General features: G+C 49.0%; 1 protein-coding gene across 5 annotated transcripts in view; it reads left to right on the plus strand.

The window, feature by feature from the left end:
- The first annotated feature begins 6,680 nt into the window (after window positions 1-6,680).
- Window positions 6,681-21,762, plus strand: part of ZFHX3 (zinc finger homeobox 3) — a 180,705-nt gene continuing 165,623 nt past the window's right edge. For all 5 annotated transcript variants that reach the window (XR_002829864.1, XR_002829865.1, XM_023756008.1 and 2 more), the window contains exon 1: window positions 6,681-6,803. The gene's annotated coding sequence lies outside the window, so the exon portion shown is untranslated. The remainder of the gene's footprint in view (window positions 6,804-21,762) is intronic.

The following is a 21,762-nucleotide window of genomic DNA, read 5'->3' on the forward strand; positions in this document are numbered from 1 at the left end:
CCCAGAGTTAGATTTCTGATTCTGATTTCCTTTCTCAGGTGGGTTTGGGGGGGGGGCTCTCTTTGTGAGGGACCCAGTGTTTCTCCTCCAAGAACACTAGGTCTCCCGCCCAGTGTAGAATGCCCAGCCTCACTATTGGCTTGTACCAGCTTAGGGGTCAGGAGCTCACCATACTAGTTGTAAGTAGTACTAAGAGGGCTAGCAAGACAAGATTGATCTTAAGCTGGGTTTAAGTTTGTCTTGTGATTCTACATCCAGAGTACTGGTCAAACCAGTCCGTATCTGGCTGATCCTTATCAATAAAGCAAACTTAACTCTGTGGCCAGAAACAGTCTCTAGCCTCTGGCAGCTTAGGTTTACCAGGTGAAACTGCCTTGCGACTGTGGTTTGCATCTCACAGAGGGCAGCGCCTGTAGATGTGAGACGTCCGGCCATTTCTGCACAGAGAAAGAGCCACAGGCCTTATCTGTAAGGAAGCCATGTCTAGTTGGACTAATAATTGTCCACATTTAGGGGCTTAGCTGTAGAACAGCCTGTGAATAAGTATTCACAGTTACGAGGCAGGCAGGGAGAGAGCACAGTGCCTCTTGTACAGAAAATGTAGAAATTTCCGAGCCTAAGGGCTTTGGCTGCCGGAATAATCCCCACGTTTATTTGTGTTTTCAGTTTGCACTGTTCTCATCGGACCCTCTTAACAGTCTCAGAGGTCGCTTGGTCAGACCACGTGGTGCCTGTGTTGATGGTGAGCTGTCAGCCCTGGGAAGTTATGGGATTCACCCCAGGTCATGCAGCCGGCGAGTGCGGGGCTCAGTGTGGGGTTTGGGGGCCGCTGCACACCACGCCACATGTTTCTGCAGCAGCCTGGAGAGCTCTGAAGACTGACTGATAGCCGCAGTGTGTTTCCTATTAGAGGAATTTGGGGGCTGGCCTTGGGGAGAGGACTAGGAAAGCTGTAGTTGTGGATATGATTGGAGGGACAGAGAAGGTGTCCATCAGAGAGGTTTGTGCCAACAGTTTAATTTCCTTTATTTCGGGACTGGAAGTTATTTAAATTACTTTATAGACTTCCTGTTTCCTTGCAAGAGCTCATTAAGCCAAGCTGAATAGCCGCATGGCCATAATGGAGAGCTGGCCCCGCAGTTCCCATTCCATCCTCTAGGGCACCCCGATGGGAGCCGTCCTTGCTGAGGATGGAGGACAGTTTGGGATGCCTGTGGATGGTGACCCTTTTCATGGATGTCCCAGTATGACTTGGCATTTATGGTCTTCCTCAAGGATAAAGAGTTACCTAGTGCTCTGGATTCTGTAGACTGTGGACTTTCGGGGACTCATTCATTTCACCGTTATGTAATGGGGAAGAGGCAGCCACATTTCATCTGGCCACCGGACCAGGAACCCTGCCTACCTTTTTGGTGATTAGAGTGCAGCTTTGGACTAGCTGTAGCCTGAGAAGCCAACGCCGAGGCCATGAAGTCTGAGGGCTTCCCAGGGATTAGGACCCGTGTTGGTGTAAACGTGGATGACCTCAGCGCTCTGTTTTACTGGGTGGGAAGGTTTTGAGACAGGGGTTCCAGAAGCGCACTGCAGCTGTGAACCCCGCCCAAAGGCAGTTCTCGAAGAGGTGTGCATTGGACTAGATCATTTACCTTTCAACTTGCCAAGAAAATCATTTTGGGTGACCAGGAAACACTCCCTTTTGCATCTGTAATTGCTCCATCAGGGTGGTGGCTGCCCCTGCAGTCAGGGCTGAGTTTGTTGCAGATGCTGATTAGAAATCATAGCACCAACAAGCAGGTGCTGGGAGGGAACAGGGATGGTGCCAACGTGGAGAAGCTGTCGCCGGCTCCCTGGGGATCGGGAGACCCACGCAGCTGCGTACCACCCACCTGGGGAAGGGAGAGGCAGTGGAAATTGGATAAGTTGAGCAGCCACGTCCAGGCCTTCCTGGCCTTTTATTCCCTGCTTTGAGGTTCTGGTCCGCACTCTATTTCCCTTCGGTGCTCAGTGCATGTTCAGTTCCAGCTGGTCCAGAAGGTCTTGGGGAGTCCCACACCTGGGAGCTGGGGAGGGGGATCATTCCTTACCAATAGGCAGATGAGAATCTTTCTAGAGATGGAGGTCATGCAGCAACTTAAACGTAACCTGCGTCAGACTCGCATGTTTTGGTGAACGCTGAGTCTTAAATATTCATTTACAACGTTCAAGTCTGTAATTTCTTCATAAAGAATTCTAAAATAATAAAGATGACCTGGTAGGCGAAATTCACTTGTGTTTTCTAAAAGCTTTTGATAAGGTCCCTCATAAAAGATTGAGAGAACAAAACCGCAGTGTGGCGTAAAGTCCTTGTTGTGGATTAAAAAGTGATTAAGTGATAGGGAGCAGCAGAATTCTGGTGGAGACCCACTGCTTGTCTCGGGGAGAGGTTAATAGAAAGGGGTGTCTGAGGACTCTCTCGTCGGGGCCGGAGTTATTAAGTCTATTAATTGTTTGGAGAAGGAAATGGAGGGTGAATTAGTGCAGTCGGCTGCCGCTGCCCTCCTTTTTGCCATGGATTCTCCGCAGCCTTGCAGGTGCGTTGGCGGAGGAAGTGACGTCTGGGGAGGCTGACAGTGCAGCTCAGATCGCCAGAACGTCGACTCCACGCAGGGAAGATACAGTGGCCCCTGAGCTTGCTGCTCTGTTGAGGAAAGAGATTCAGGGGTTACCATGGGTGACTGCAGTTCAGTGAAGTGGTCTTTCTGAGGACACAGCAGACAGAAGAAATTGGGGTGGGGGGAGCTGAAAAATAAAGGGTTCCTTAGGAAGGACGAATGGTGCCTCTGTGTTCTCAGCTGTCCCCCTGACCTGCACAGGAAGGAGGGACAGTTCTTAGTCTTTCTGACCACGTTCTCTACTTTCACAGTCATGACGAGGGCAGTCTGCTGTACACGTTACAGACGTGTGTGGGCAGCTAGTAAAGGTGGCCTGCTGGACGGATCTGTTTGAATGACCAAAGAGGTCCTTCAGGGTCCACCACACAGCATCTCGAAGTTTCTAAGTTCAAGGTGGGGTGTCTACCCTGTTTGGGGAGAGGAGTGGTGAGCAGACCAGAGTGGTGTCCTTGTGTGTGTGTGTGGGGGGGGGGCAGTGGAGCCCTCACTGCCCACCCTCCTGGTCTGCATTTCTCCTGGCTGCCTCTCTAACTCTCCTTGCCTTGTGCCTCCAGTGGCTGAAACGCAAGTTTCCTGCGCATGGCCATTCGCCTCGAGGGCCTGTACCTTCCTGAATGGGCTCTTGCCGGCGAGCCACGGATTTCTTTCTTGGCCCCTCTCCTTTATTTACTAATTTCCTTTGGTAGCTGTCTGTCTCCTTACCCGGGTCCCACTTTAATTAAGACCTGGAAAAGTGCTGGCCTCCCTCAGAAATGTTGCTGAGTCCCTCCTTTTGGCCTGGAGCAGATGCCTCTGTGTGGGTTGGGGTCCCCCCCTCCCCCAGGGCCCCCCTGGGGAATTTTTGCAATCTTGGTCCAGCATAGTTAGAAGCGGCAATTACTACTTGGTCGCTAATTACCCGGCCTAACATTAGATCAGTTTACAGAGGGAGCTTGGAGCCTGTCAGCAAAGGTCAGCCTGAGGTCCTCTCACTAAACAGCCCTCTTGTGATAGCTGCACCAGGAAAAAGGCATTAACGGGGGAGGCTGGGGAGCCGGCTCCCGGCAGGGTCCTGGTGGGGGATGGGAGAGGGAGAAGTGCTGTTGATGACTAAAGGGGTCAGGGAAGCTGATAACCCTCCTCACAGCCTTTCTCAGAAAGTCTGGAGGAAGGGGCAGCCTTTCATTGTGAGGCTTTGCTTAGAGAGAGCGAGAGAGACACAGAAAGGAAACCAGGCCCTGTGCATTGGCGACTTTTAATGGTTGACTCTGTTAGGAAGATCGTTAGCCACAGGCTCTGAGAGGGGGCGCAGTGTCTAAGGGAGACCCCCCCACGAACGTGGAGTGCCCTTTTTGTTGTATCTTTTTAACCACCTGTACTATACTCGCTTAATTTTTTTTTTCTTTTCCTGGGCTTCCCTGTTAAAACCATAAATACCCGCTCTAACATCACCCCAAGCAGTGATATCTGAGGAATCTCAGGTTTGGGCTGGTTGTATTGGCTCAAATAAACATTAAATAGATAAAGATTTGACTTTAAAATGTTCACCTGTCACCTAAATCATCCAGCCTGTGGCCAGTGCTGCTTGCAGGACGTGCTGGAAAATTATGGTGGAAAAGACACTAAACTGGAAGTGTGAGTCCCTGTCTTCAAGTCCAGCCTGGCTCTCTCATGCCAGGTGTGACTGTGGGTGAGTCCCCTGCTTCTCTGAGCCCTAAAAATGAAGATGTGGTCTTTTGTTAGATTTATGCACAAAAAATGAGCATGTTCTCTCCCTCTCTCTCTCTCTCTCTCTCTCTCTCTCTCTCTCTCTCTCTCTCTCTCTCAATATTAACAGCGAACACTTATTAAGCATCTACTGTGCTAAATACTTCACTGTCTTATAAATCCTTACAACCATATGGGGCAAATATAATCGCTTTCTACACCCATTACATGTCTAGTGAACCCAAAGTAGGTTAGCAACAACCTGCAGCTTTTAAATGGGTCCGTGCTGGGATGCTAGCCCAGGGCTACGCGTGTAGGTTTTTGTTACTGACCCACTTCAAGGTGTTGGGTTAGTGCCTCTCCGCTCTCTGCCCGTTGGGTACAGGGCTAGAAAAAATCCTCTGATGTGGGGAGGCCAGGAAAGAAAAGAGTGTCCTGCTCCTCGCGGGTGGATCTCTGAATTCCCCCAGCAGCCCAGCACGGTCCTCAGTGCTCAATTCCCGTCGTCCATGGGGCCCTTCACTGGTTGGGACAGGCCTGGACTTCACCATAGCTCTCCCCTCCCACCCTTTCCAATCGGTAAGATCAGTATGCGGTTGATGGGGGCCTGGAAGGCAGGGGTACGATGTGTAACATTGATAAAGTTCCTGCAGCCTGAGCTTCGGAGCAGTTTCAGAACTCCCTGTTCGATCTTCTAACTGATATACCTCGTCTCACTGGCATCTGAAGCTCTGACATTGCAGGACCCAGGAGGACACGGAGTCATCCTGACCCTCCGGAGTGGCCGAGGGACGGCGCTGGGAGGTTTCGTGTGTGCCCCGCCGCCACCTGAAATTGGCACACTCTGGTGGTGGTGGGGGGGGGCGGGGGGGGTTCACTCCTTGGACTGACTGAGTCTGACACGGGCCCAGACCTAGCACTTTGGATTTGTGTAACAAGTGTACAGAAAGGAAAACACTGTTATTTTATTTTTTTTAAATATATTTTATTGATTTTTTATAGAGAGACAGGGAGAGGGATAGAGTTAGAAACATTGATGAGAGAGAAACATCCATCAGCTGCCTCCTGCACATCTCCTACTGAGGATGTGCCCACAACCAAGGTACATGCCCTTGACCAGAATCGAACCTGGGACCTTTCAACCTTTCAGCCTGCAGGCCGCGATGCTCTATCCCCTGAGCCAAACCGGTTAGGGCAGTGGTCGGCAAACTCATTAGTCAAAAGAGCCAAATATCAACAGTACAACGATTGAAATTTCTTTTGAGAGCCAAATTTTTTAAACTTAAACTATATAGGTAGGTACATTGTTATTAACTTAATTAAGGTACTCCTAAGGCTTAGGAAGAGCCACACTCAAGGGGCCAAAGAGCCGCATGTGGCTCGCGAGCCGAAGTTTGCCGAAACTGTTATTTTATAAGTCAGGGAAGTTTGGCTGAGCAGCCCGGTGAATGGAAGAGGAAGGTTTTTGGCGATAAACTCCCGATTCCTCTTCTGTCCCCGTCCCCCACCCCGAGCCAGAGAATCTTGTGCGTGAAACACGCTCTCCAAAACGATTTTACTGAACTTCCACCCCCTGGGTGCTGACTAACATGACTTCCCCTCATATAACTTCACGTTCTTGTAATTAACATATAATTTGATACCTGGAAATCCATGCTGGGTGGAGCTGGAAAGAATTACTCAGCTCCTAGCAATTCAGACTCTTGGGTTATAGAACTCCGTGTGCCGAGTCCTGTTCTCCTGTTACTGCTAACTCGTTTTGCCAGTATCCCCGCTGCTACTTCTTCCTTCTGTCCTGCGAGGATGCGTGAAATCATGACACAGTAGGTTTTTATCACTCAAGCAGCTGAAGGGGTGTTGGCTTCTGCATGTGGACTGCCTGCTTCTCTGGTACTTGCGTTCTTTGCTTTCTTCTCCTATGGCTGGAGGGATTGGATGGTGTCAGAGTTTATTTCACTTCCTGCTTCTTTGTCAAAGCGAGGCCACCAGTATTTTTTTTAAATGCAGTAATTATCAGGGCGATTCTTCCATTGAAATTTGGAGTGTATGCCAATCGTTATAAGTTTAGTTAAGGAAATTATCCATTGTGTCGGCACATGTATTAAGGTGGGGTGACCATAGTTCTTATCCTATGTGATACCTGCTCATTTAAAGATGTGAAGGCTGGGCGAACTCTGACCCAGAGCTGAGAATCAGCAGAGTTAAAAGCCAATCAGGATATCTTGAAAGTAAATCGGAATGTCCACATGTTTTGAAAGAGGACATGAAGAGCAGTTCAGATGGGAAATTGTATGTGATGTGAACGCAGAGGAAGGAGAAGAGTGACTCCCTTAAGCAGCGATGGCAGATGGGTTCTGGCTTGCATACCGCCTCTCCGCAGTCACAGCTTCCTGACCCAGTGGACAGAGACGGAGCCACAGGCCCGGCCCAGGCCGAGCATGCCGTCTTCCGTGGGCTGCAGAGAAGGTAGGCGTGCGAGAGGAGCGTGGACGCTGGGCACGTGTTCCCAGCCATGGCTCGTGCTTGTGCTTTCAGGGTTTGAGAACTTGACTTTGGAAAGCTTCTAAATTTGTTCCTAGCGGGTTGATTTATTTTGTTGAGGTCAAATTAGAGCTAATGGCCCTAATGGTTTACAATGCTCCTAAATGGTTCTTAGCACTTAGGCAGGCTTGCCCGGCCAGTGTGGGTGGGCTTCCAAGTGTGGACCATGTCATTCCGAGGGTATATGTTTGGTTGAAGTTATTGTTGAGAGTACAGCGTGTATGTGTAGGTCGGTTAAAAGGTACCAGCAGAATTAGTCACGCTTAATATTCAATTCTGTCTTGGTACCAGGTCCAGGGGTGTGTTTGGGAATGTGGACCCTGTGGGCTTGCAGCTGGCAGTTTTGTTGCTGGTGATCGTATGTCGTCTGCCACTTTGCCGAGGCGTGTGCTGCTCGTGAGATGCAGCAGTGGGGAAGCTTCAGCTTTCCTCTGGCTGTTCCTGGTTGCCAGGTAGTTCCTGTGAGAGCAGGTACCCAGGTTAAAGGAATCTCAGCGCATGCCTTCCAGTCACGCTGTGGTGTCTGGGAGTTCATGGCAAGGTCTTTGGCAAGGGGATCCCACTCCATAAAAAACTGGCTCCAGTCTCCTGATTTCTGAGCGATTGGGAGTAGGAAGAGCAGACAGGTGTCTGCAGAGGAGCTGCGTGTCTCTACGGGTCCACAGAATTAACCCACGTGTACAGGCGGGCTCTGAGGGCAGTGACCTCCAGGGCTGCCTGGTGCAGCTGAAAGGGGGGAGCGGTGGGAGGGCAGGGACTCTGCTCCCTAAACTGAGGTGGTGGTGCAAGGGGCATTGGTTAACGATTTCTCCATGCTTTGATGGGGCTCGGGGTGTGTGTGTGGGTGGGGGGGAGCTGTCTCCAAAGCGTCTTTCTTTGGCCCATCAATTTTCAGAGTAGCTCCCCCAAAGTTGCAAATGTGGTTTTGAAGGCCAAGTCCCGTCGAATTCTATTATGGGTGAAATCCTATTGGTTGCCGTGGATTGAGCCAGAGCGATGGAGGGTTGAGTGAGGGATGGGGGCTTTGCCTTCTGATTACTAATGGAATGGCTACTTGGCTCTCAGAACTTGGGTTCCCTTTTCCCCTCCCGTATACTCTGCAAACACGCTTTCAGTATGTTTGCATGGTTTGCAGTCCCGAAGCTACTGTACTTACCATTCTCAGACCCAATGGATTTTCCCTTGAGCAGTTTGAAGAACATAATGCTACCTAAGTGATGCCTACCTCTTATTGAGAAAAATCTCTACATTCATCCGGTTCATCTTGAAAATATCACCGTCGTCGTGAACAGTGCTGTTCATTCAAAGACTTGGGTCTCAAGGCAGATAGATGGCTGTGTTGGTGACCAGGAAGGAGTTATTTTCCACTGTTAACAAAATTGAGCTGGTGCATTGGGCATGATAGAACGCAAGACATGAGCCCAGTGTAGCAGCCAAAGTCACCATGGAGCGGTGTCGGTGGAAATGCTTGACCACGTTCAGTCCATGGCCACCAAGTTCTCCAGAGAAGTTTTAATTACAAACCATGGTGGTGTGGTTTTTCAAATGTGTTACAACAAATGGATGTCAGCCCAAGTAGCCCTCAGCCCCCTCCATCAATAAAACCCCATAATTATCACATGGTGGGCTCCAAGGAGGAAGTCTCAACGCCCTGAGTGTCTAGTCGGCTGCGCTTCCGGCCTCCCTTTCCTGGAGTGGGAGGCAGGGAGAGGGTGTTGAAGGACAGCCCTTTCCTCAGAGGTCCTGGGGGTGATGATGCACCCTGGACGGGCGCTGTTGCTGTCCCAGGGAGGGACATGTCAGTAGCCTGGAGGGTCAGGTCTGCTTTTCGGTGGGGGGCCAGGGGTGGGAGTTTGGGGGTGGGAGGATAGTTGAAATGGAAGACCTTGAAATGGCAAATCTTTATTAGTTTTGTAAACAGCTTTAGGAAGCGCTGGGAGCATCTTGCAGGGACCCTGCAATTATCATAATAAACAGTTTTATCATCTGCTTGGCAATCAATATTGCGGCTTATGCTGCTTTAGTATCTCAGTGGTATTGATTACCTTAACAACTGTGCTGCGGTCAGCTTCCATTAACCCCTGCTCTGCCGCGGGCTCGAGTCTCCCATGGTTGGATGGGAGACTGTTCTGGTCCCAGCCCAGGCAAGCGCTGGGATTTGAGCTGGCCAGAGAGTCAAGCACAGCTTTTATCTCAAGACACCCAGCAGAAGAAAGGGTTTTAAACAGGGAATCTGGAAGCTAATGCAACTTTTTAAAGGCTTTTTTTTCCCTTCCCTTTGTGGAGACAGTGTATAAAACAATTACAGCAGCGGGGTTTCAACTGTGACTCAGGAATTTGAACGTTAAGAGGGAAAATTCTGATTCTTCCGTGCCTGGGCTCTGTCCAGTGTTCTTCTCAGCTCCACCTCCACCCTCCCCGGGGGAAACGGACATGTGTGGAGTTGAGTGGTGGATGCCGCGCTTAACGCCCTTATGCAACAGGCATTCCTGGGACTCTTCAAGCATTAGTTTTACGATCCACATTTTACTTTTAGAGAGAAACCACTTATTCAGGGACATCGAGTTCCCGGATTCAGGTTCTTCTGGCCCAGCCAGTGCCTGAAGTGAAATGGCCCATCCTGAGGGGAGGGAATGCTGGAGATAGATGGTGGTGCCGCTGTAGATTCTATCACTCTCACTGGCTGCCCTGCCTCTGGTCTGGTTGCTGTTTACATTCCCCTTTTCTCCTGATGAAACAAAGGCAACGAGGACACTCTGCTCTAGGGAGCACTGAGGGACTCCCCAGACCAACCAGTAGTCAGGGATTAGATAGTAGTGACAGTCATTGAGAAACTTGCAGGATGAGATCTTGCCAGCAGTAGGGGTGGTGGTGGTGGTGTGTTGACTTTCTATGTTTTTTTTTCCTCTTTTAACTGCCCTCTTTTGTTTTGTTTTAAATGAGAAATATAGGTGTGTATGCACATGAATATGTGAAGTTGGGGGTGGGGGTGAGGTTGCACACATATCCAGTGGCTTAACCCCCCTGGCGCCCTTTTAGTGAAGTCTGTCATGGGGTCTTCAGCATTGCAGACCCAACAGCACAGATGCTGTTCAACCTGAGTGGCAAGGACCTCTAATGGGAAGCCAGCTACCATGGTCTATAGTTAGTTTTTAACCATTGATGAGTTTTATGGAGTCACTGGGGAGTGGGGGAAAGGAAAAGGAGGGGGGGGGGGCGTGGAAAGGGAGAAGGAGACAGTAGCTGGACTAGAAGGAGAGTGAGTTGTGCTGGCAGCTGCCACTTTCCTATCCTTCTTGCCAGGCTGCAGCCTGTGGCTTCCTGGTCCCTCGTGGCTGCCCCAGAGGAGCCAGGAGTGGAAGTTTATCAGATAGGGAGGAGGCTAGTAGGTATGTGATGAAGGCAAGTGCCACAGACTGAGCTTGGAGAAGTGCAACGGGTCACAGGTGTATGGGATTCCTGGCCATGGGATACAAGCCCCAACAGGGTAAGAGTCTATAGATGAGAGGGTCAAGAAGCCAGGCCACAGAGTCTGGACAGCAAGATGTAAGGCTGTAGGCTCCATCTGGTGAGGCCTAGGCTAGTAAGAGCAAGACTTGGCCTTGTATTGAGTCACAGGCTTGATGAGCAGGGCTGAGCCTGCAGATGCCAGTGAGTAGACAGACCTGCGCGGGTGCGGGGAGGGCCCCAGGGAGTGATGGTGGATCTCTCCTTCCGAAGGGAAAGCCGATGGGAGTGTCCTCTCCTCAGGGTTGGAGAGTCTGCACAGGGCCATGCGTCAGCAAGCCTTCCCTCCTGACTGACCCCATCCTCCTCGGTCACCCTCCCTCCGACTGGGATGTCAAGGGGTCCCCGTCACTGTCTTGTATTCTGGTCCCACCCACTTCTGTCCTCTTTCTCCCTCTGCCCAAACCAGCTTGGTTCCACAGATTGGAAAGTTTTAGACAGAACGTTCTTCCTAAAAACATCACTTAGATAAATTAACTAGACTCAGAGTGTGGGCGGTAGTTCTTAAGTTGACCAAAGTTCCATTGTTTTCCATCATGATGGGGACTGGAGCTCACAGGGTTCCACTGTGATGGGAGAGTGTAGACTAGACTGCTCAGACCCATGGAATAAGTAACATTAATGATGGGAGTGAAGCCAGTTCCCCAGTTTTTGGTTTTATTTAGATTTGTGCACGCTGAGTCATGATGCACTAATGCTGTGGCCAAAATCACCCTTCGCTTTACCCCACTGGTCTTAACTTGAGCTCTGTGTTGGTATTAACTCTTCAAAGTATGACCTCATTCATGTGGAGCTCCTAGACCTTCACAGTGATTTACTTTCTTCTTTTCGCAAATAGCTTTTGAGCTGTGTTCAAACCAGTGTGAGTGGCAGTGTCCTCTGCACAGTAGAGGACACTTAGAGGGCGTTTTACCCTGCCCGCTCATGTCTTACATTGTGTTATGGCCAGAGGGTTTTGCTTTAGCAATAGGTGCCTTACTATGTGCTTTTCCTGCCACACACTGCTCTATGTAAAACTTTCAGACTTAACTGTCTTCCGTCAAGTTCTTGGTATTTGGTGTTATTTATAACTATGCTTTTAAGTGTGAGCAGTGAAACATATTTTTGGGGTCTTTGGCATACTCAGATTTTTTTCATACGCATTTAGACGATGAGGTGTGATTTTGAAGGGTTTGCAAAGGTAGATTCTCTTTAGGAAAGAGATGCCTTTGTAGAGAAAAGAACACTGGAGTGGAAGCCCAGAGTCCCATTCCTGGTCCCTGATCAGCTACTAACCAGCTGGCGACGTTGGGAAAGAGTGACTCATAGTAGTCACTCTTATGTTTGATGAATCTTTTTAAACCTGTAAAATCTGAATGATGAGTCCTATTCTGCCTATTAATACAAGTGTTTGAAACGTGTAAACCACTGTATACATTGAAGGACCTTCGTTATTTGTTCCTGGGAAGGTTGGCGTTGGGTGGGACTTTTCCTTGGGTCAAACGCTAAGGCCACTATGAAAATGTTTATTGCAAAGAGTTTTCCAGGAGCCACAGCGTGCTGATGGGCGTGTGTGGGCCCACATGTGGCAAGAAGCCCTCTTACCATTGGGCCGTCCCACTTGCAAATGAGCACAAGAGAACCAGCCCAGTTCCAACTTTTCAAAGCAATCCCCGTCACTTAGGAAACATTCCTACTGAGCTGAACGACAATCAGCTCAAAAACAGTGGTTGGGAAACATCGCCTTATTTTGTAAAAGTCACTAAAAGTGTTTTAAATTATTGTTTGACCCATTAAATCAACAAGTGGAGGATTTTGACTTATCAATGGGTGTGTTTTTCTTAACCAGGGTTTGGCTCCTAGCTCTGTATCAAGCTGTTATATAATCTTAGGTTGTTACATTGGGCTCATTTTTGCGCATTAATGGTAGTGATCGTTCCCACGTATAAATGTGTCAAGAGCATGATTCTTCTTGGTGTTAGCAGTGTGGTACTGCTCGGTACCTCCTAAGGGTAGGAGTTAGGGGTGGAGTCAGCAGATGGTGCGTTTTAAAGAGGTAGCTGGGACCTAAAGGACTCTTAGGAGGCCCTTCAGCTCTAGACAAAGGAGAATGTGTAATTCTATGTAAAAAGGGGTAACTTGTCACGAGTATGTCAACCCAAGGCTGAGAAGTTTGACTCTGACCAGTGCTGGTCTCTTTTCAGAAAATTCTTCTGAACTGGGTAAAGACAAGGCTTTCATTTTTTTTAAGAAACATTTATTATGTAAAAATAGGATAATATGAGAGACCCCATCACCTAGACGTTAACAATTCACTTTTTGTCAGATTTATTTAATCTTTCTGTTCATTGGCTTTGATTTAAAGCCAATCAAGGACATCATGATACTTCATCATTTTCCTATGTGATAAAATTATCTTTATATAAGAAAATTAACAAATTCTTAACATCACTGAATCCCAAATTGCCATTCAGACTTATCTGATTGTCCCCAGAATGGCTTTTGGCAGTTGGTTTGTTAGGTCTGGTATCCAGATGAGGTCTACATAGTGCATTTAGTTGTTTGATTCCTAGGCTCTTAGTCTAGAACAGGGGTGGGCAAACTTTTTGACTCGAGGGCCACAATGGGTTCTTAAACTGGACCGGAGGGCCGGAACAAAAGCATGGATGGAGTGTTTGTGTGAACTAATATAAATTCAAAGTAAACATCATTACATAAAAGGGTACGGTCTTTTTTTTTTTAGTTTTATTCATTTCAAACGGGCCGGATCCGGCACGCGGGCCGTAGTTTGCCCACGGCTGGTCTAGAACAACCCCTTGCCTCCCCATTTCAGCTTCCATGTGTGCTTCCCCCCGGTCGACCCCCCCTCCCCCGGCCCAACCAGCCCATGGATTATGAAGGCTATTGGTAAGTAGCGATAGGTGGTAGAAAAAGCACTGTTAGTGTGGTGTGAAGATACCCATGTCCTCTTGCTAGCTCTGCCCCTGACCAGCTGTCTGACCTTGGGCAGACCATCAGCATCCTCTGGGGTCATTATTCTTGTCCAGCAAGAGAGGCAGTGAGACTGAAGGGCTTCAAACCCACGCATTCTCACTGTGACCTCCTCAAAGGGGTCAGCGACACCGGGTTGCAGACACCACTTGCTTTCAGTCCTTATCCCAATTTTTGCAATTGAGACTTTACTGGAACGACATAACCCTGAGCCATTGGCTTGTTCTTTTTCTCTTGGACACTGTGAATCTGTGCTTAAAACGAAGTTATTGTGTTTTCCTTCTGGACTCTAAGCTTAGAGTCTAATTTATGGCTCAATATATAGGTTATTATTGTATGCATTTTTGGCTCAAGTTTTTCTCCACTCTTTACTTTTCTTTCTTCTTTTGCCCTGGCCTCAATTCATGCTCTGATGTAGTATTTTATTCTTGTAAGGAATATAAATAAATGGCTGTGTGCTGGGTATTCTTAGGTGACCCAGTCTGTAAGCTCATGGAGACCAGGCATCCTCTGCTGTGTTTGCGCCACAGATTAGATGCTCAATAAAAGCTTCCGGATAGACTTTGGTTTGACATATTTGCCATTCGAGCGGTGAAGAGCTGTGTTTGTAGCACTGTTCATTTTGTGCCTGAGGCCTGGTTCTTCCCTGATTTGCCTTTTATGTGGCAAAGCAGCCAGAGGAAGTATGGTGAGCCACCTGCCTGGTGATGTTTTCATTTTTATTTTTGTAGAATTTGTCATTTTGAGTAGCTCCTGGCTGTTTTGTCTCCACCCCACCCCCTCTGCCTAGGCCTTTGGTGAATGAAGCAATATTTGCTGGGCAAACAGTTGTGAAAGGATGGGGTGGGGGGGACCTTAACTGTTAAACCAATAGTCATTCTACCCAATTCGAAGAGCTCCCCTTTGATTCCAGCCTCAGGCATGAGGAGCGCTGTTGGGCTGTTTAGGATGATGGAGGGTGGATAAATCAGAATCTGTCCTTTGCTCTATCTGGAAAAAAGTGGGTGTCTTCATCTTTTCTCACGACTCCGTGAGGGAACAGGTCTCTCCTTGACTTTGACTCAGTCTCCCTTTGCTGTTTCTGAGAGACTTGCTAGTCCTCGGTAAGGCTGGGTCCCAGCTGGCTCCCTCCCCGCCTCCCAGGACCTCTGCCTCCTCTACTGTGGGGGAGAGGGAGGGGTAGTCATCCTGGCACGTTAGGGAGAATCAGAGTTCATGCCTGGCACACAGTAGGCACTCAGAAAATGGTGCCCTTAGGATCCTCTCTAAGAGTGGTTGGAGGCCAGGCTGGTGTGGCTCAGGGGATGAGCGTCGACACATGAACCAAGAGTCATGGGTTCGATTCCCGGTCAGGACACATGCCCAGGTTGCAGCTCGATCCCCGGTGTGGGGTGTGCAGGAAGCAGCCAATCAGTGATTCTCTCTCGTCGTTTCTCTTTCCCTCCTCCTTCCTCTCTGAAATCAATAAAATATATTTTAAGAAAAAGAGTGGTTGGGGAACATTTGAGACTATTGCTTATCGGCTTCCTCTTTTCCTGTTTGCTGACACTTGAAAAGGGATCCTTTAAGCATTGGTTTTGAGGGGCTTGGTTTTCAGGCCTCCCATTCTGAGTCCCCGGAAAACCTCTCTGTAATCCATGGAGAAGAGGTGAGGGGCCCTTGTGGGGTGAGGGGCCCTGTTGGAGTTCCTCTCCTAGTTAGATCCCCTCCCAGCCAGCATTTATCCTCCCATTGTCCAGGTGAGGACTGGAGCTTCCCATCCTCTGCGCTCCTTGCAGACTTAGTCCAGAGGAAGGCCAGGCTCCTAGGTGAGGTGGGAGGGTCTGGGTGTGGCAAGGAAGTTGAGGCTCACGGCTGGCAAGTTTTCTTCTAATGGAATTTCCCATCACTTACTGCCCTGCTGATTTCTGATCAATGAAAATGAAATTGCATCACCTCCTCAGAGGCTCCACGTATGCCTGCTGCTTCCAGCTGTGTCAGTTCCGGTAAAATAATCTCATCAGGCGTGCGAGAGGGTAATAGGAAATAAAAATAAAAACCCACAATTAGCAAGAGGCCTTGCAGCTGAGTAACACTTTCCATCCCGGAGACAGAAAGGGCTGGGCAGTGAATGCTTAGGAAAGATTCTCTTAAAAAAAAAAAAAAGGGGGCAAGAAAATCCCCAGTCCTTTTCTTCCCCATTCCCGCCCCCCCGCCCCTTCCCCTGAACTCCCACCAGCCCTGTGTGTGGATGGTTTAAAATTGTGCACGGGTTTCTCTCCTGCCCTACTTTTGGGGTCAGTAGAAGTACTGTGTGATAGGCACACGTTGGGTGGCATTTGTTTTTCTTCCGAGTCCCTGAAGGTAGACACCAAATGAATGATAGAAATTCCAGCTTCTCCCACTGACCTGTGACAAAGAGCCAGATGGTTGGGGGTAGGAGGGCGGGGGAGGGGGAGACCACGCAAAGCCAAGTTAAGTTTGGTGAATAGACTTCTCAGAGCTGGTTTGTTTTAATTCTTAGACTTTATGCTTCAACTATCAGTCCATTAACAACAGGACCCCCCCCCCCGCCCCGCCCTCCTGCCGCATTATTCCCCGTAACTCCCAGTACCGTGTCGTAAGTATGAGGCTCTGAGAAAGGGCATTGTTTGGGCTAGCCACCTCCCCGTGGAGTGCAGCGAAGGTGGCCACACGCCAACCCCGGCACCTCCTTGATAAGACTTGGGGAGGTTGGACACTGCTTCCAGAACATTCTGCAGCTACGTGTGTGAGCCTGTCACATCACTGGGTCCAGCCTAAAAGAGGAACAGAGGCCCGAGACACCAGGATGGGGAGTACAAAGGACAGGGGAGGCTGTGGGAAAGCTGTTGGACCACCTGAGAGGAGCCAGTGGAAAGCAAATCCTATGGTCTCCCGGCAGCATCACACGAGAAGACGTGCTGTGTGTAGGCCCGCGCTTCCATGGCCTGGCAGTTCCTCGTAGGTTATTAGAGGGACAGCCCGCCCCGTGTCCCAGGGGTGAAAATCCTGAGCTGTCGGGAAATGGTCAGTCTCAAACAACCCTAATGTTCCTTTAATTGGTGACTCCCATGTGGATTGAGGCCGAGACTCTGAGAGGGATTAGCACGGCTAGAGGATATGGTAGGATGATCCCAAGTGTGGGGGCCACTGTGTCCTCAGTGCTATAGGGTTTCAGGGCAATTGCTCAACCTGCCAGACCATGTGTCGCAATAGCTGAACTGTTTCTAAATGCAGTGGACGTCAGAGGTCATCACTGACCATATCTGGTTGATAGAAGGACAGATTCTGGCAGGAGAGAATAAGACTGGAGTGAGGGGAGCAGTAGCCTGGATAATTCAGTGGCCACGTAAAGTGCAGTCTGTCCTACCAGCGCCCTGAGCGTTGCCATCCAGCTCTTATGCCTGTCTGGGCTCTGACGAGACCAAGCTAGCAGGAGTCTGTGTTGGTAGAGGGTACTGTGTGCATTGTAGGCCTTCAATAAATACTGGGGTGAGTGAATGAACATCATTAGAGCAACCAGTGACTTTGGGCTAAGCATGATGCACAGGAGCTTAAAACCAAGTCCAGTGGGGCCAGGACCCCGATAGCCTCTTTATTATTGTGGCCTAAGGAGTTAGCCCCATTAACTGGCCAGGTTGGAGTCCCCCAGTCTTTAGTGTGGCTTAGCGTGGGAACCGCTTGGAGCCTCGGGAACAGTTCCCACCTCGTTCTCTTGTCCAGGCGCTGTCCAGGATTAGCTCTGCTGGACTAAAGTTGTAGTGGGATGCACAGAGTTTGGGGGAGGGGGCAGAAGGAGAGAGAGGGCCCCTTGGGAAGGGAAGCTGAAGTTCTTTAGGTTAACATGCATTTTTCATAGGTTTGTGTGTTTGCACAAGTACGTTTCTCCTCTCTCATCTCAGACACTTAGCACAGGGTCTTGATCTACATTGATCACATTTTATGACTTGAACTGGCAATTCCCCCCCAGGGATCACTCCTAACCAGGGTGTTCAGGAAGCCATTAAGGAAAAATATGTAACCACACTCGTTCCCAAACTCAATTGTTCTGTCTTAGCAGTGCTTGGAGAAGAGACTCGCAGGCGTAATTAATCCGAGTACTATTTAACGTGGCCCTGGTGAGTCTCCGCAGTAGCTATTGACCCCAAAGCAGCAAGAAGAGAAAGACCATCTGAGCCATTTTTGCTGGGTTCCTGGGGGTGTAATTATTGCCCACAGTCACTCGGTTCTTCGGGTGGCTTCCGGAAGGTTAAAGGAGTGCAAAGTCTTGGACCCTTCTACTGGAAGAAGAACATTTCCTCTGTTGTTTTGCCGAATTCCTAGGGCCACTCTTTGAAGTGGCCAGTAGTAAATATGTCTCGATCTGTTTTTCTTGATGAAAAGTAACAGTGCAAGTAATGGGCGTCCTAATTACCATGTGGGACGGAGAAGGGGCTGCGAAGAAGAGGACCCATGATTAAGTTTTACTTAGCCCACCACCCACCCACCACCCAGCTGGGTGTTAGGTTTGGAATTTGAAAGGGGCAGAACCTGCACCCTCTCCAGTCTGTCTCGAAGGCCTCCAAGGTCCTGATGGCTGTCTCGTCCCACGTGACCGTGAGGAAGGGAGTTGAAGTTTGTAGTAGCTCCTTAGGCCACTAGGATTTGAGGACTACCCCACAGGAAATATGTTCTCAATCTTCAGTTTTGTCAAATGAAGCTGATGAGGAGGCTCGGTGATGGAATCATCGTCTAGTGTGCCCTCCAAATAGGAAGTTGGGGGGACCCTTGGTAAACAACCTGGAGGGGTACCTGGGGGCACCCGGCTGGGCATGCCCCTCCTGAGGCACAGGGGAAACCTGGAGGGGGTGGTTTGGCCTCTGCAGGGTGGGCCTTACAGCTCCTGGTCCTGCTTAGTTTAGTGGTGCCTCTGGCCCCCTGCTGCGTGAAAAGCTGTTTATGCTAACGAGCCAGGGAAGATCTGAGGAACTTGCTGTGAGAGGCCGTGTGTGTGTGTGTGTGTGTGTGTGTGTGTGTGTGTGTGTGTGTTGCCCCGTTTATGAGCCTTCCAAGGGCAACCCTTGTTTGTTTTGTCCTGGTGCCAATTCCGGAGCCCTGTGCCAGCACTGCCCATGGCGAGCCCACTGTGTGGCGTTCTTCCTGCTGGGAGGAAAAGACACTCCTTTTTCAAAGAGTCATGTTGGAGGTGCCAGTTGAAGGAGACTTTCCTTCCCCAAGGCCACCTGTCACCTGGCCTGTGAACCGCAGGTGGTGGAGCTGGTTATCACGGAGCACTGGCTTTTCTCTCCCCGGGAAAGTTAGATGGTGTCCCCACATGCTGCCCCAGGACCAGGAGAAAAACAGCTGTAAGAGGTTATTCATTGGTGCTCAGGTGGGTCAGATCTGTGTGCAGGAAAGCTTAAGGCCCATGGCTGCGTCTACCTGCATTTCAGAAACAAGTGCAAATAAATAAGTAAAATTTCCCCAGTTCAGTCTCTCTCAGGTGTGTGCAGCCTTGAACTATAACAATTACTCGTACTATTCAAATTATAAGTTTTGCTAAGAACTGCCTAAAAATAAGAATCCAGGAAGCCTCATAAACTCATTGGCCTATTCAGCCAACGAGTATGGTGGCTTCATAATCCTTTCCATGAGGCAGAAACCCCGAGGTCCACTTGTATATGGTTTGGGACCTGGTTCCCTCTTTCCCCCTCAACAGAATGGTATGTTAGGATTTGTGTGGCTTCCTGGATTTTTGTGTCATTGACCAGCTATTTAGGATGGCTGAACAGGGGTCGGTCAATATTGTAGACTTCAGGCCCTCCATAATTTTGGAGCAGGGAATAATACAACTAATGCCGTAAACCACAAAATACTGATATACTCTGGAATCATACCCAAGCCTCCAAATTAGGATGGTTGGGTCTTTGGTGATCGATTGTATGTAACGTTGAGATCAGCACACTCCCAGGAATGTGATGGAAGATGTCTGGTAGACAGAGAAAAGTGTGCCATTAAGTCTTTTTGTCCATACTGCACGCTCAGCATGTGCTAGGAGATGAACAGAAATACAAGCTGATTTTTGCCCTCTGGTAGCTTCCAGTCACGTTTGTGGAGATAAAAGCAAAGGAAGTGAAACAAGGAGAGATTGTTCTAGTGACGGTGAGGTGACCATTACTGTAGGAGTGCAGAGAGGAGAAAGGTGGGGGGGGGGGCTTGAGTGATAGCCGGGATATTACTGCCTATGTGGATCTTGAGCTTGCGCTTCTTAAAGGATGTCCAAGGCTTGGATAAATGTTGAGGAAGAGAAAGAAAGGGCCTGGGGCTGCAGGAACCAAGACAAGAGTGTGTAAGAATGTGGAGATTATGGGGCGGGGGGTGATCCTCCTGCTTGAGAGAGAAGTGATTGAGGAGTAGTGTGTGTAGGGGGGTAGCTTTTAGTGTCAAACCTTCCGAAGAGTGTAGGTTGGACTGTTTCAGCAGTTGGTTCTTGCCTGGGAAAGGCACCTGCAGAGCATGGCGTTGGGAATCTTGACTGACCTTCCCTTTCTGTTTTCTGAAATCAAAGATGGTACCAAGAGTTCCATCTGGAGAGACCAGGCGGTCAGCGAAGGGCAGTTCCATTTGGACAAGCTGAGCCATGCCGAGTGTTGAGAGATGGAGAGCTATAGCCACTTACAGATATCTTGTGGTCTATGGAAAGTATGAGACACATACTCAGGCGATAAGTCAGGAATGGAACATTTTGTGTTGGGAGTCAACTCATAATTTCAGTAATTGAAACCACAGAAGTAGTTAAGGTAGTCGATGGACAGAGATAAGAGCAGAGAGCCGGGGGGCGGGGGGGAAGTATGATGATAGGAGAACGGAGAGGAGGAATTTCTGGGGGTTAAAGTAACAGGGAATGCTATCAAACAAGTGGGAAAGCGCATCCATAGAGAACTGGAGGATCAGGGAGAGGGCAGACAGTATAAATTTCGGAGAGATGGAAAGAGAGCCAGGAAGTCAGGTCAGCGCAGTGAAGGGGGAAAGAGATGCCAAGGTGTTAGGGTCAGCAGTTCAGACGGGGGAACATTGATGAAGATGACAGAGGGGGAAAGCCAGGGGCCACAATGGGCCTCAGTGGCCTCGGAGACGTAGGGCCTTCAGCAGTGTCCAGCCCTTTCCTCTGGCGACCCGATCCTGGAGTCTAGGGCAGAGCCTGGAACTTCATACCTTGACTAAGCCCCACAGCCGGCTCCACTGCACAGCAAGCGTGAGAACTGTGGGTGCAGGATAGCTCTCTGTAAACAGAGAGGAGGGTACATTCACCTGGCTTCGGGAGAGAGGTGTGGAGGAAGTGTCCACGTGGTTAAATGAGTGGGGATCCGAGGGTAGACAAGAGATGTGGTCTGAACCAGCAACGTTAGCAGGTCAGACTGTCCTCTCTGAGCTCGAGGGTTTGTGGAGCACGGTAGAGAATCGGGTGAGGGGCCACCAGTGAAGTCCTATAAAGCCCTTCTATTAATCCTCAAGGCAAGGACAGCACTCGCCTGCTGTAGACGTAGCAGGAAATTCACAAAAGAAATACAAACTGCCAACCACTATTTGCAGATGGATTCTCTCTTACGAGCAAAACATGAGTTAAAATGAGATGTGATTTCTTGCCTGCCAAATAGACACTTTAAAAAACAAAAACAAAATAATACCCACTATTGATGAAGATGCAGGAAAATTGCTGCTCATGTGCCAGTGTGAGCATGAGTTGGAAGGGCTTTCCTAGAGGACTGTTTGGCATATGCTAGAGCCCTTAAGTGTTTCCTCGCTTCTGGGCCAGCAATTCTACTGGCTCAAAAGCTAGGAACATCACCAGTAAGAGCCTAGGTTTTAGTAGCAAGGCTTACTGGTTGAAAAGGCTGACTTACCTAATATGTGACTTGTATAAGATACTTAACCCTTTAGGCCTCAACTTCCTCATCTGTAAAATGGGCTGTTTTGAGGGTCAAATGAAATCATGTATATTTAAAAGTGCTTAGAAGCATGCCTGGCCCGAATAAGTGGGTAGTAATGGAACTGCTACTTACATTTTATTAGTTATTTTGCTAATTATATACTTATAAAGACTTATGAGGGTTTATTGCAGCTTTCACTGCAAAATATTAGGAATTGCCCAAATCCACTAATAGAATTTACTGGAGGAATTATGCTGTGTCCATAGGATGCAGTATCTATGCAGCCATTAATTCTAACTTGTAAAGAATATTGAACGTCAGGGGAAAACTTTCTTGCTAAAATAAGTTAAAAGGGCAGTCCGCATAAGAAGCAGTGTGGTCTGAGGTTGGTGAAGAAGATCTGTAACTATAGACGACGGGCAGAGGAAAAAAAATCAAAATCTACCTACCTATCAGTGGCTTCCTGGCTGGTGGAATTATAGATGATTTTTATTTTA

The sequence above is a fragment of the Myotis lucifugus genome, unplaced genomic scaffold, assembly GCF_000147115.1.
Source record: "Myotis lucifugus unplaced genomic scaffold, Myoluc2.0 scaffold_88, whole genome shotgun sequence".
NCBI lineage: Eukaryota > Metazoa > Chordata > Mammalia > Chiroptera > Vespertilionidae > Myotis > Myotis lucifugus.